The following is a 15,026-nucleotide window of genomic DNA, read 5'->3' on the forward strand; positions in this document are numbered from 1 at the left end:
CAGGACACCAAATTAGAGAAACTCAGTGTGTGCCTTATCTGCTGAGCATTTCTTCCCTTCCTGAGCCTCTACTACTGAATTCTTAAGTGCTGATGTAGTGCTGCAGTTTTAAGTGTCTGGAAACTTTTTCCAAAGGTAGACCAGGTTCAATTTGGAAACCGCTTTTTTTTTTTTTTTTTTTTTAATCTTCTCTTTGGACTGTTGTCTGCTGCCTTTCTGAGTTGTTCAGCAAGTTGCACAACAAAGACACAAAGAGAGATGTACTGTTATTATTGGTGGTTGTTGTTCCTAAGTCTTTATTGATTTTTATGAAAGAAATAATAACAACGTGCATGAGGTATCCAGCTAACAAAAGAGGTCCTGCAGTACTCATCTCAAATTAAATATATAGAAGCAGAATCCAACTGGGATATTGACAGGCAAATACAAAGCTTTGTGTTTCAGTGTAGAGCTGGAGTGAAAACAGGACTTTGCTTTGCCGCAGCCCACCCTGGTGAGGACACAGGCAGCATTGTTCTCCTCCACAGCTCCCTGACAAACATGTCCAAAACATCTTCTTCTGAGGCCAGAGAGAAGTGTGTTATCAGTGGGAGGGAGCTGCTCCCTGAGACTCGATGTTGGGCTGATCTGTGCCAGCTGGGGGGAACTGGGATGCCCCCAGGGCAGCAGGAGCTGGGCATGAACCCATCCCCTGGTAATACCAGGAGACAACTCGGTCAAACTGCCATGCTTGAGCTCACAGATCCATCTCTGTAAAGGGTTTCCAATGAACAGCCACTTGTTGTTTGAGTTTCTGGTGTACCTCAAAGCCAGGTTGGACAGGGTTTGGAGCAACCTAGGCTAGTGGAAGGTGTCCCTACCCATGGCAGGGGGAGTGGAACTAGGTGATCTTTAAGGTCCCTTCCAACGTAAACCATCCAGTGATTCTGTGATCAGCTCAGGACATCCTGCCTTTCAGCAATGAGAAGGTCATGAGGAGGGAAAGCAGAGAGAAAATCTTTGAATCTGTTCCTCACAGTTGATCTTACTTTCTCCTGTTGGATTATCTTGCTAGCTCCGAGTAAGTGATGCATTCCAAGCAGGGAAAGGTGTGAGGAACCAGCTCTGACATTCCTACTGCTCTGAACTCCCTCTGCTTTAAGCCAACCCTAAGAGAAGGCTTGGAAAAGCTTTCTCTCCTTTTTTCCTTTCCTCCCCTTACTTCTGCATGTTCTCACACATGTCAAGATGTAACTCACAGGAGAGAAAGGCCATGTTTTTGCTGTTCCACCTGGGAACAGAACCTCCTAGCCACAACATGAAAAGGTGTCACAGTCTTTGTAGGTTTGTTGCCTGATTCTCACTCCAGAAAGACTCTGATAAGCTCAACAAGGCTCAGGTAATGTCAGAATCTGTCACTGCCTTGGCTGTACAAGGAATTCCTGAGCACGATATTGAATCACAACCATATTGAATCACAACCATATCTCGGCTCTTAAATCGTTTCCTCTAGCAAAACATCACCCCATAGAGGAAGTCCTTTCAGCGAAGACAAAAATGAAAGTGTTTATTGGTTTGAAAAGATCCCTGTGTGTGCCAGAATCAGAGAGAGAGAGAGAATGGAAGTGTTAGTGCCTCTGGCAATGCCTTCGCAGGGCTGTTTGTCATCCCGGCACAAGAAGGAGCTGAGCAAACACAAATATTAAACTAATATTTTTGGCGCTCGGTGAATTTTGATTGTCAGTTCACGGCGCCCGAGGCAGCAAACAGGAATGAGATGCAGTATCCTTAAGCTTTGTATTCATGGCTGAGTTGATGCCCCTTTTATATTTATTTATAACTATGTATGACTCTCAGTATTGCTATTTATCTGTCCTGTGAGGGGGAGATGCTAATGAGAGCCAGTGGCAGGACCCAACCAGGGCTGCCAAGTCAGGGAGCAAAACAGCAAAATAAAATGGTTTGGGTCCTCAAGATGCTGTCTGCACTAAATTGATGACATGGCAATTTTGTCTTTAACTGTGAATGGAGAGATAGCTGAGGATGTGCAGGATGACTGGAACAGACTCCAGGTTTCCCAAATTTCTGCAGTTAATTGTCAGAGTCCTTCATCCTACCAAGATGTGGGGCAAAAGAAAAAAAAAAAAAGGAAAGCTGAGAACTGGTTGATCAATGGAAGGTCAAGGCTGGTGCTGAAGCTTTTGCCCAGCTGTGGGATTGAAACACGTCCTCTTCCCTCAGATGTGCCCCAAATTGGTGCTGCCAGCCTTGACTCTGAGGAGCTGGCATGGTTTTTTTTTTCCTTGGACAGACACTGAGGAAAATAAACAAAGTCATCAACCCCTGACCCTTTTGAAGAGACAGAGCCACTCTTCGCACTCCAAATTGCCACAGTGTTGGTTGGGATGTACTTTATGGAGACTGTACCAATTATGTGGCTTTTTCAGAGCCTGGGAGCAGCCTGAGCTGTTATTTTCTTGAGTGAGCAAGGAAGAGGCTGAGGGGAATGAGAGGTGATGGACAGCTTTGCAAGAAAACTGCAGTTAACCCGGAGTTAAATTTAACTCCCTGGGAATGGCAGGAGTCAAAGACAAGCTTTGTGCGACACAGCACACGAGGACAAACAACTTCTGAGCTCACAACAAGCCTCTGGGAGAGAGCTTGTCCAGCACCAAGTTTGTTCAGATCCCAGGTCCTTCCTGTGGGGAGTTTCAAGAAAATTCCCATGTTGTGCTCCTCACTCACATCTCATTCAAAAATGAGCTGAATGATGAAGAGAAAGGACAAGAGGTTCTCTCTCTGTTTCTCTTCTCAACCCTCCTTGAGGATGATTCATCCTCCCCAAATTCCTGGCAATATCTCTCAGTGACCAGCAGCTCTATCTTGTGCTTCTGACTCATAAACTGCTGGAAGCTTCTTTGGCTGAATTCAGAGAAAGGAAAATTTCTGCACTGGCTTTGATCTTGCATGAAGGTGTTTCGTAGAGGGCAAGGGACAACCTGAGAGAGAGGAGGAGCAAAAGATGTAGTGAGGAAGAGGTAAAGATGAAGGGAAAAGAGGTAAAACCCCAAAAAGGAAACCTGTAAATTTTGAAAAACAGGGGAAAAAAAAAAAACATTCAACTGATCTGAAGCCAAACAGATGAACAAAATGATGCATGATGCAAAAGTATGCACTGCGGCTGATTTCCTGTTGCAGCATTGATATTAGTAATAAAATCAATATCAATAGTTATCTAGGCCTAATAACTACACAGATCAGATTGGATTAGATGGATATTACTTCTCCTAATAACCTGCTTCTGTTGCCATTGCACACTAAGTAGGAATAGGTATCATGTCTTTTAATTAAAACGGGAGCTTCAGCACTTTGATTCACTCGTAGTCATAACTGGAAATGGCTTGTCCATACCTCAGCAATTAAATCTGTCCTGAAGGCTCCTATAAATGAAAATAAAGAGAGAACCCATTGAGAATCCTCTGCCTGACAGCCTTGGTGCTGTGGCATCTGTGACAACGCAGTGCAAGGCATTGAAAATCAAGGCAATTAAAACCAGGCTTCCCCGAGCTTTGGACCACTAAACCCCCCCTAGCACCCCAAAACAGGCTTTGCAGCAATTTTGGGAGGTTCTGACATCAGGTTTTGAGGTTTTTTTCCACACAACCAAACCCGTCAGGTGTTTGTTGAAGAAGGCTGTGTTGAAATGTCTGTGTCCAGGTGGGACAGGTCAGGCTGGGGGTCACCAGCTCCCCCTGGCCCCCCACAGTGCCCGGTGTCTCACCTCGGAAACCTCCTCGGTGAACTCCCAGCCTCGATCAATGCTCTTCCACGAAAAACACCAGCTTAGAGAAAACAGCATATTTAAAAGCAAAAGGCACGCTGGGGTTTATTGAATTTGTTCCAAACAGTTCTACATTCAATCACCCAGAAACTGTCTCCCTGCAGGCAACAATATCTTTTACTAACGAGTGTTCGCTGTGTGAAATAGCTCAGCTTATACTTCACAAGTTCTTTGCTGTGACTCTGCACCTGCCCTGTGTCGGGGTTCCTTTCTGGTTTTTTGGGTCTTTTTGGGCTGCTTCATGTCAATGAAACGATGTGCAAAAGGAGAAGGAAGTTAAAAACAAGATGTGAAATCACTTCAGGTCTGAGATGGGGTGAGGAAGGTGGTGTGTTCGCCTCAAATCCAGGCCCTCTGAGCTGGAGAAAGGGATTTGGGGCTCCTCTCCCAGTCTCCAAGTGGAGCAGGTCACGGTACAGCATTTCTATTGAGTTACAGCATGATGCAGCCCCCTGGGCTGTGCTGCAAGGATGCTTTGGGCTTCTTCAGAGCCTGGGTGTGTATCAGCCACACCTAAATCATACACATGGGGTTTTGGCTTGCTCAGACCTGATGCTCTGCCCTCACCAGCTTTATCCTGTGTCTCTGCAGAGCAGCAGGGGAGTTACAGAGGAACAGACTGTTCTGGGGGCTGAGGCCCTGGCACAAGTTGTCCAGAGGAGCTGAGGCTGCTGCATCCCTGGAAGTGTCCAAGGCCAGGTTGGATGGGGCTTGGAGCAACCTGGGCTAGTGGAAGGTGTTCCTGCCCATGGCAGAGAGGTGGAACGGGATGAGCTTTAATATCCCTTTCAACCCAAACCATTCCATGATTCTGCCCCATGGTGTTGCAGCACACATGGCTGCCCTTGGCCCTCTTCCTCTGGCTGCCTCCTTGGTTTTAGGCTTTATTTTATATCTTTGATTATTTTTTTTTTTAAGTAACTGAAATACTCCTTGAGGGTGAAGTTTGCTCTTCTTTTTTTCTCCTCCCCTGTCCTTCCCCTCCCCAGCTGTGGCTGGAGTCTCTGGTGTGGCACCCAAGGAGTGCAGGATGTCCCAGCCACATTGAGGCACGGATTAACTGCAGCCTTGGGACAGCTTTGCTGAAGCAAGATTAAAAACCTGGATAATCAGTTTGGTCAGCTGAGCATGGATTAAGTGAAATGTCCACCTTGCATCTCTCAGGTGACAGCCATCTGAGGGGAGAGCTGGAGGAGTGAGCTGTTCCTCTCCCTGCCCCCTTCAAACAACAGAAACTTTGGGATTTGTGTCCCTAACAGAGCTGGAAGAGGATAAAACTCTCCAGCTGCCCAGGAGGGAAAGAGAGAGACACTTTGAATTTTTTCCCTTAAATCATCAGTCACTCTAATTGTTTTCTTCTTCCCTTTTCTGCTTTTTCCTCACTGCATCCCTTTGAATGGAGGATTTATCTTCACTGGCACATGTACACAGGGCTATCACAGGCAGGGCTGTCTAACAAAACACCTGCAGAGTGAGCAGGTGCTGGTGCTGAGCTGCTCTCCACACCTCCAGGACCCCCCCTTCCCACCCGCTCCCTGCGCACAGTAGCATCTCCCACCTTCCTCCCATCAATCCACGCTCAGGAGTTAATTAGCAAAGCTGCTCAGACGAGCAGTAAGGATGGAGCAAGGCAGGGAAAAATGTGCTGAAGAGCATGGGACGTGGGAGTGGACTAACCTGAAGGGAAGGAGGAAAGGCTGCAGGACTCCTGTGCTTTGGGGCTGTACTGCTGCCCTGTCTCCACAGCGTCCCAAGGTGGGATGCTGAAGGACAGCACACCCGAAACAAGGTAGATCATGCTCCACTGTCAGCTACCAGCCACATCTGGATTGTCCCTGTGGTGGTTTTACATTAAATATCCCTGGATGCTGCCTGTCCTCCCAAACCTGGATGTAAGTGCTGTCCCAGCACAGCCAGTGCTCCAAAACATGGAGGGTGTGGGTGAAAGGATGCTCAAAAAGCAACTGCTGGGCATCTTCCCCTGAATTTACTCTCCCATCTGTGCCAGAGGGGTGCAGGGAGACAGGTACCCCACAGTGTGCCCCCTCCCCACACAGCCATCCCTGTTCCATCGCTCCTGCCTCCTTCCAGCCTGCCTGGCAGGGCATCCAGCCTAAAAACAAAAAGACAGATTGTCCACTTCAGCTGTAATTACCAACTGAAAAGGCCCAGTGGGGAAAGGAAGGGGTGGGGGCTGTGGGAGAGAGGAAAGAGAAGGAAAAGAGGAAAGTGAAAAAGCAAGAAAGAAACGCATCCCAGAACAGGTTGTATCAATCATCCAGCCTGTGCAAGGTCCCTCTCTGCTCCCTGGGAGGGATAACTGCATCCCACAGGGAGGCATCACCTGGTTGGCTGGGCCTGGTTGGGGTGCAGATGGAGGGTTTATGCCCTGAATTATCCATTTGCACCAAAGTGTTTGTCCACCCCATTTCTGCATTCCCCAGCAAGCAGCACTAACTGGGGTTGCTTACCCTTGCCCCGGGGCCAAACCAGGCTCTTTTTCAGGCAGCATCAAGCTCTGTGGTGGCTCGGCTGGTTTTTGAGCAGTCCTGCCCTGTACCCACATGCACAGCTGCTGGTGAGTCCACATGGAGCAGGGAATTTCCTCTTGTCAGGAACCAGGACTGGAATACACATGCCCACAAGAGATTTTGTTTGGGCTTCTTCTGCCACCCTCCCCGTTCCATAAGTGTCCATTCACTCATGTCTCCATTTCTCTGGAGTCTTTGAGCATCATCCTCCCCACCAACTGGGTCCTATTTGTAGAGCTGTGGTTTGGCTTATATTTATTTCTTTGTTTTTAAGTGTATCTGCCTCACTGATTGGAGAAGCCGATGATCCTTGACCAGACTGAAGAGCAGGGGAAGCACAATGCCCGTGCTCCTGGTGGTGCTGCCAGCCCTGTCCCTTCCTCCTGCTCCAACCCTGGTGAGTGATGATGAATCCTGGCTGTCAGAGGTGGCAGGTGGTGAATTAGGTGGAGAAACTGAAGCAGCTCAGGTGGCATTCCCAGAGTCACTGATGCTCCCTGGCACTGCAGCAAGGTCCTGGGGGAGTGATGGCACAGGTCACCCAAGGGTTTAGCCAGGAGGAGGCGGTGATGACGTGTGGCAGGGAAGTTTTGGGGTTGCACAAGAGGAATGTAATGCAGCCCCTCCCGCGCATCTCCATGAGCCAGAAATGTGTCCGGGGACAGTCACTTTGCCACCCTCTGGCTTCCCATCCCCTCCAGCCTCCCCCAGCAAAGCTGGAGAGGCCATGGAGTCACTCCCTGGGAGGTGGGGGAAGCAGGGCAGGAGGCAGCATGGCAGATGGAGGCACAGCACACCCCACACCTCCACCTCAGGCTGCCCTGAGGTGCTGCCCCTCTTTAAAATGCCAGCGCTGTCCCGTTGTTCTCAGCTAATGCCCTCTAATGGGTCCATTAAACAGCTCTGTCTTTGCCTTGGCTTCTAATTCCCCCCTCCCCTGCTCGTAATCAGGCGGCATTACCTGCTTCAGGAGATACGATTACACTACTTAAATCTGTCCAAACGACAGCACTGAGCCAGCAGCAGAGACACTTCACCCTTCCTTGGCCAAGCCAGACCCCTGGATGCAGGTCCGAGGCTGGCAGTGGAGTGGGAGACCCAGCCTCCTCCTTCCCTGCTGCAGTGGGTGTCCCTGAGGATACCTGCCTGTAATTGGAGCAGATTTATAGCAAATAGTTCCTCCATCCCTGCGAAGCAAAGGGATCTTTGCTTTATCTCTACCTAAAACAAGTCTTGCCAACTTGCTGTTGACCACAAGCCTTGCTGCTCTTCCAACCACACTAGCCCAAATCTTTGCTCAGTGCCAGGGCAAAATCTTCCATGAAACTCAGCAGGATATCCAGACATCCATCACTGGCCCTTGAGTGCCTCTTCAAACACTAGAGAAACACGGACTGGAGTGGCTCAAAATTGATTCTTTTTTGCTTGGTACTTGGTTGGCCTTCTCTGGAGTTTGGGGAAATTTTTAATAGCGCTATTGATAACCTGTCAGTGGGAATTTGCTTGGCACTTCACAGCCCAAGCGCTAAAAATACAAGGTCCTGCTCCCCAGAGTGCTTGGAAACGTTGAGGGAAAGCAAATTTGGAGAAGGTGGTAAGGTCGTGGAGAGATGGGGAGTTCCCAGGGGCGCAGCCAACAGAGAAGGCTGCAGGGCATAGGACCAAGCAAGGTTTCTGGGGTACACAGAGGAGAAAAGGGAGAGAAATGTGGGTCTGTGGGATGCTCCCTGTCTGCACCAAAGGGCCGACGGAGCATTGTGATTTTGGGACCCGCCACATGACCTTGGGTCAAGTAATTTGCTTTTCTCCTCTCCCCTTTCCCTGAAGATGGGAAAACAGAACTCCAGAGGCTCTTTGAGATCCAGGGGTGGAAACTATGGCAATGCTAATTTTGGTTATTTAGAGGAAGGCTAAAGGAAGATATAGATAAGGGGAGCCACAGGCCTGAGAGAGTTGGAGACACTGCTCCACGTCCTCCAGCAGATGGTTATTTGTAGCATAAGCAAGGACAGAAATAGCCTTTAAGACAACATGGCCCTTGCTGCAAACTTGCAGTGCATTTAACTCTCCATTTTATGTGTCGGTTTTATTCCTAATGATCTCTGACATGGCAGGTGGGACTTCATCTCCTCCTCTCCATGCTGGGCTGTTTGCTCCTTGGTTTCTTTTTTCCCTCCCCATGTTGCTCCGTTATAATGTCACACTGAGCTGCTAAACCCAGCTGCAGTTCTGGCAGATGACATACCAGTTCCCTCCGCTCTGGATCTGACATTTTCAGGAGCACTAAACACACATGCTTACAGATTCGAAAAGGGGAAAGAAACCACACCACCAACACTCTCTCCTGGCTTTATTTTGTTGTGTTGGTGTCATTTTGGAGTTGATGAAAAATGTCAGATTAATGGATCTTGAAAGTGAAACCTGCTATTTAGCTGATGAACAAGCGGGGTGATGGAACAACGTGCATGGTGCTCCTCGCCCTGATGGCAGTGCCGTGGCTGGTGCCTTCATGCCATGACTTCCTGCCTGAGCTGTGGTGATGATGCTGCTCAGAGGGCATCATCCATGCCATTAGGGCCATTAGGCTCTCTCTTGTCACTCCACAGCTCTGGATTTAGCACACAAAACTCTAAATATTTCAGGGCTGTGCTGGCAGACACAGCAGCTCCTTCCTCCTTTGCAACTGAGGCTGTGGAGCACAATGGTTTGGGAGAGGTGATCCTCCAGAGGATGGGAGGGAGGGAGGGTTAACCTCAGAAGGGAGCCTGTACTTGAAGCCTGGTCTCCTGGCAGGGAAAGAAGAGGGGGGGAAAAAAACTGGAAGAACTTTAAAACCGTCAGCTGATATTCTGGGAGCTTTCATGCTGCAGCAGAAGAAGCCAAGGGGGATTTTTCCTTCCACATTGATGGAAGCGGGATCAGGCTATTTATCTTTGATGAAATGCCAAGAAATGGTTGATTGTGTTCAGAAGCAGCAAAAAGATATAATAAATAGTGCTTCCTGCTCCGAGAAATGGGAGTGAGGAGCCCAGATCTGATAACTGCCTGCACACATCCTATGTTTTGTGCTGTGAGTGATGTGTCTCTGGTACCCACAGAGGATCTCAGGCTACAGGTCTGACATTTCTGCCACCTGAAAAGCTGACTAAACTTGTCTTGGGACATTACAAAACTGGGAGAGCAGACTGTAGAGGTCTTGTTTCCTTAGGGTAGCTGTGGATAATGCAGAGGGTGTGGGTTAATTATTATTGTACAGAAGAAAAGCAACCCCCGTTCCGGGGCTCACCCAACTTTGGAAAGCCAGCTGATGAAAATGACCTTCAAACTCCAAGCGAGAAGATCTTCAGACTCCAATCAAGATGGAGATGAGCTCCATGGTTGCTGTTTATTGTAGGAAAGCACCACAAAGAGAAGGCAGCGAGGGTTTGCTGTGCCATCATCTATGGAATCAAGGGCAGGTGAAGAAGGAGGAGGAACCTCAACACATGTAAAGAAAATCCACCTGTGTCCATAGTCAGCACCACCCCAGTCTCTGTCTAATGAAGTGCTGACCCTGCTGCTGTTGGAGCTGAAAAAATGTGAGATTTAAAAGGTTGGTGTAGACAACCATGGAACTGCCCATGTGAAGGCTGAGTCAAATCCTCTGGTGGACTGAACCCCTTGCATGGCATGTGGGTGTACTGCTGGCACCTCACAGAGGTTTGGTCTTCAGAAATAGCAGGCACAGGGTGGAAACTTTCCTCTTTCTTTCTATTGTTTATTTTTTTTAAAAAAGTAAACCCCAAACAGCTGGCATGCAGATGTTGACCTGCTTGCTGCCACCCCAGTGAGTGGACAACGCCACTGCTTTTTCCTTAATATTTTGCATTGAGAATTGGAAGCACCATGTAAAGCCTAAATGCAATTATTGTTTTTTTTATTATTATTGTTATAATAGAACTGGTGGAGCAGCAGCAAGAAGGAGCAGCTCACCCTGCCTGTTCACCAGCACTGCAGCATCCCATTGGAGAAGAGGGTTTTCCCTATGCTGGCCACCCACTTCTGCTTGCACGGGAAACACCAACCCATGGCATTGCCCAGGCAATCAGGTAATATTTCCCTTTTAATAATCACAAGAATTACTGCTGTCAGAGGCATGAAAGGGAATTAAACCTCAGATTTGATCTCGCTTGCTCCAGCCATGGCATTCACCTCCACCTCTTGGACCCTCAGCAGCCAGACATGACCTTGATATCGCTTTCCCTGCCTGGAACATGTTTGAACATTGGCCCTGGGGACGCTAAGGAAATCATCAGAGGTACCAGCCCCACATCAAGCAAAGGGCACAGGTAGGAAACAGCTACTCGGGCGATGCCTCCTTGTTTTTTTGTAGCACTGGTGATCTGGGGGAAAAGCATTTGTTTGGAAGCTTTGAACAGAAGTACCAACAGATGCACTATGTAATAAAACCACGAAAGCCACTATTATGCTTTCAGGAAGACAACAGAGAGGAGAAAGACTGCAGGCATTGGAGATAAACACACTCAGAATTATGGAAAAGCAATATTTAATAGTTCGCCAATTGTGTTCTCATTTCCATGCTATGTTACCCCTAGAGCTGAATTAAATATGGATTTTTTTTGTTTAAAAAAAAAAAAGGGCACAAAGCCAAGCATCTACCATCACCAAAAATTAAAATGTTGGTTGCTGCGCCTCCTGTTTCTCACACCTGCACCAGTTCATCCCCTCTTTCAGGCAGCCTGGGGCAGTTCTTGTTCCTTCCCAATGGCTCTGTTTGCCAGGGTTATGCTGAGAGCTCAGCAAGGGAAATTGGGAATTTTTATGGAGCCTCTCTGTAAAGGGTGTGTTTCACCCTTCACACCTGAATTTTTCACTAGCACAACTGCAGATCTAGAGAAATTCAGGCAACTTGATGGAGGGTCGGAAGACGCAGGAGGTAAAGGGCAGTTCTGAGAGCTTCTTACACCAGCTTCACCTCTAAAAGCTGTAACAGGGTGAAATCAAGGCCCATCCAGTATTTTTTTCCCCACAGTTGATACAGGCATATTTTCAGGGAAGAATAAACCCAGGAAAGCTGATATGACTGGTCCTGATGTCACAGAATCATAAAATGGCCTGGGTTGGAAGGGAGCTTGGATGTCATCTAGTTCCAACCCCCTGCCATGGGCAGGGACACCTTCCACTAGCCCAGGTTGCTCCAAGCCCTGTCCAACCTGGCCTTGGACACTTTCAGGGATCCAGGGGCAGCCACAGCTTCTCTGGGCAACCTGTGCCAGGGCCTCCTCACCCTCACAGCCAAGAATTCCTTCCTAATATCCCACCTAACTCTGCCCTCTGGCAGTCTGAATCTATTCCCCCTTGTCCTGTCACTCCAGGCCCTTGTAAATAGTCTCTCTCCGTCTTTCTTCTTGTCTCCCTTCAGGCCCTGGAAGGCCACAATTAGGTCACCCCAAAGCTTCTCCTCTCCAGACTGAAAAATCCCAACTCTCCCAGCCTTTCCTCCCAGCAGAGCTGCTCCAGCCCTCTGATCATCTTGGTGCCTCCTCTGGACTGGCTCCAGCAGCTCCATGTCCTTGCTGTGCTGGGCTCCCAGGGCTGGAGGCAGCTCTGCAGGGGAAGTCTCCTCATCTTCATGTCCCCCTATTGTCCCCTTCAGCAGTGGAGGTCATTGCCCCAAGGGGAGGCAGAGCTGACAGATCCCTCAGATACCAGGAAGGTTGGCACTGACAGTGCTGAGGCTGCTCTGGATCAGCAGGACCACAGAGCTTGTTCTCTCCTGGCTGTCAGTATCTACCCGGTGACTCTTCTCTCACACCTCCATTGTGGGACCCTCTTGTGTGGCACTAATATCTCCCCAAACGTGTGTGTGTGAGCAGGTGTTTTAGCACTGCATTAACACCACAAATAAAAATAATAACTGTCCCTAAACAGTCCAGCTCTTTCAAGGAGGTACTACCTTGAATCATTTTTAAATTCACATGAGGCAACTTGGAACTACCTCCAAAGGGCTCTCTATAAAGCCAGATTGTACTGCATTTAATACCAATGCTTTTAGCCCTCTCTTTCCTTATTTTCTTGTACTTAGATAGATTTTCCTGTAGAGGACTTTGTTGTTTGGTTTTTTTTCTTTCCAAGTGCCTGTGCTGGCTCACAAGTGACTCAGTACTTGATCAATACTACTGGTGGCTGTTGGTACAGCCACTGATGGGAAGCCAGCAGGGAATTATTCAGGTGAAAGCCTCAGAGAAAAATCAGTCAGGGGAAGGTCGGTTAGTTTGCTTGGTTTAAACCTGCAGTGCTTTCAGAAATGGGGAGGGGAAACAGAGACAGCCAGAAAACAGATTTTGGAGAATGCCAGAGGTATTTAAATACTCAATGGAGGGAGTTTATAGTGACAAAACACATTACCAGTAAACCAAAAAAAAAGCGTATTTCCAATGCCTCTGCACTTTGCAGAAGGAAAAAGCCTGTAAGGACATAGGAAAGGCTTTTCTGGTTCAGCTGAAGAGCATGTCTGTACTTACCACAAAGGCTGTCCTGACCTCCAACTGTTTTCCTCTCCAGGGAATCCTGGAGACTGATGTGATTTCTCTGCCTAGTAACACCCAGCAGATTTTCCTCCCTGCCTTCACTGCATCCCTCTGTGAGCCCACACAAATATCTTCCTCCCCAAGATGTTCAATGTGCAGAGCAATGGTGTTGAAGTTTGCAGATAGGCACAGGTTGGGGGGTACTCAAAAACTCCTTCAAGGAGCAGATTTCCTTGTAGGTTTTTATAGAATCCCAGAATGGTTTGGGTTGGAAGGGGCCTTAAAGACCATTTAGTTCCACCCCCTGCCATGGACTGGGACACCTTAGACTATCCCAGGTTGCTCCAAACCTCGCCCAGCCTGACCTTGAACACTTCCAGGGATGGGACTTCTACCTTGGTACATTCTGCTGTCCTCTTCTCCAGCATGACACAGCTTGGAGTGAGCATGAGGACCCTCCCTGCCTTTCCCCTCTTGTCCTTGGGAAGGAAGTTTATTCCTGATGTTTGCAGGTTGTTACCCCCCCCCCCCCCTCCGCCAACATTATCTGATGCCAAGTGATGCAGGGAGAGGTCACACTGCCTTTGATGGTCCCACGGGACACTGGAAAAGTGCTGCTCTCCACCTGGGACTGAAGCAGGTCACACCACGCTGCGGACCTTGTGCTGCTCTGCTCCAGGGATGCTCCGCTGTCAGAACCCTCCCCGGGGACTTTCTGCTCCAGCAGAGCATCCTGACCTTGCAGCTCTAAAGGTACTTGAGAAAACACCCACATCACATCTGTGGCTGGGTTTGGGCAGCCAAAGGGAGGAGCAGGAGCTCCTCGGCACCCAGCAGACATCTCTGCTTGAGAAACCCAGTGCCTGCCAGCAATCCTCTCTCCCTGAGCCTTGTTTCCGTGTTTCCCTCTCATTCCAGCCCCATGCTATGGATGCTGTGCTCCACACCGTGTGTGCCATCCATCTTCCCAGCTATGTGCTGTCACATCTTCCAGGAAGGGGCAGATTAAAAAAATTGGCCTGGACAGAGTTCCTTAGTTAAATGGAAACTGCTTTGGTGGAGAAATGGTGACCTGAATCCCTCACTGGTGTCTGACCACTTACAGGGGAGAAAAGGTGTGGGGCTGAATTTGGGGAAGCCCCTGGTGAAAGCCTTGGCAGCACAGCACTGCATCACAACCTGTGAAAATGCGAGTGTCACCCCCAGGCTAAAGCCAGCCCTGAGAAACCTGCCAGCCCAGGTGAAACCAGCCAGAAGTGACTTCCCCCATCCTCCTCGGGAGGGAAGATAAATGTCATCAGTCATCAGCCGTCACGGCTCATACAAGGCACATTTTTCTCTCCCTGGTTCTGAGCTGAAACCACTCGGGAGGGAGGGAGGGAGAGAGAAGGGAAAGCACAGGGAGGGCGAAGGGGAGCTGTGAATCCTGATAAACTTTTCCTGTCCCTTGGGTGGGTCTGTCAGCGCTGATGGAAAAACGTGTGCGTGAAGCTGGGGGAAATAAGGAATGTGAGCACCTCAGCACTGGAAAGGCAGCCAGAGCACGTAGATAAATGGGTGCCTGGGTGAGCAGGCATCTGTGCAACATCCAGGCCAGTAGAGATGGAGCCCAAGCTCTCAGCACCTACCTGCCACTTCTGCTGGAGAAATGCTATCAGCAGGCCACTGCTGAATGCAAGCAGTGGTGGGCCATGAAGGGGGGGAGAAGCTTCGTTATATGACCTAACGCATTACAATATGGAAAATATCTAAAATTGTTAAATAATTTTAGCAAGTTGAAGCTAAAAGTTTAACATGCCTTGATAGCCCTTAATGTTTTGAGGGGCTGAAAGTCCTCCATCCCTTCCCAGAAGCTGCCTGCTCATTTTTGGCATGGGTACCTGAGCTGAGCTAGCCTGTCATCCATGAGTCCCCCACCTCAACTGCCCATCACAGAATCATTAAGGTTGGATAAGATCTCTGAGACCATTCAGTCCAGCCACTAAACCATGTCCCTAAGTATCACATCTGCACCATTTTGAACACTTCTAGGGACAGTGATTCCACCAAATCATCCTTTAGAAGTCATCCCAGTGGCTCAGGAGCAAGGTGGAGAGAAAGCAGTGGGCTGGGAAGAGTTAGAGCTGGAGGAGATATGCCAGCTGG

This window comes from Pseudopipra pipra, chromosome 8, assembly GCF_036250125.1.
Source record: "Pseudopipra pipra isolate bDixPip1 chromosome 8, bDixPip1.hap1, whole genome shotgun sequence".
NCBI lineage: Eukaryota > Metazoa > Chordata > Aves > Passeriformes > Pipridae > Pseudopipra > Pseudopipra pipra.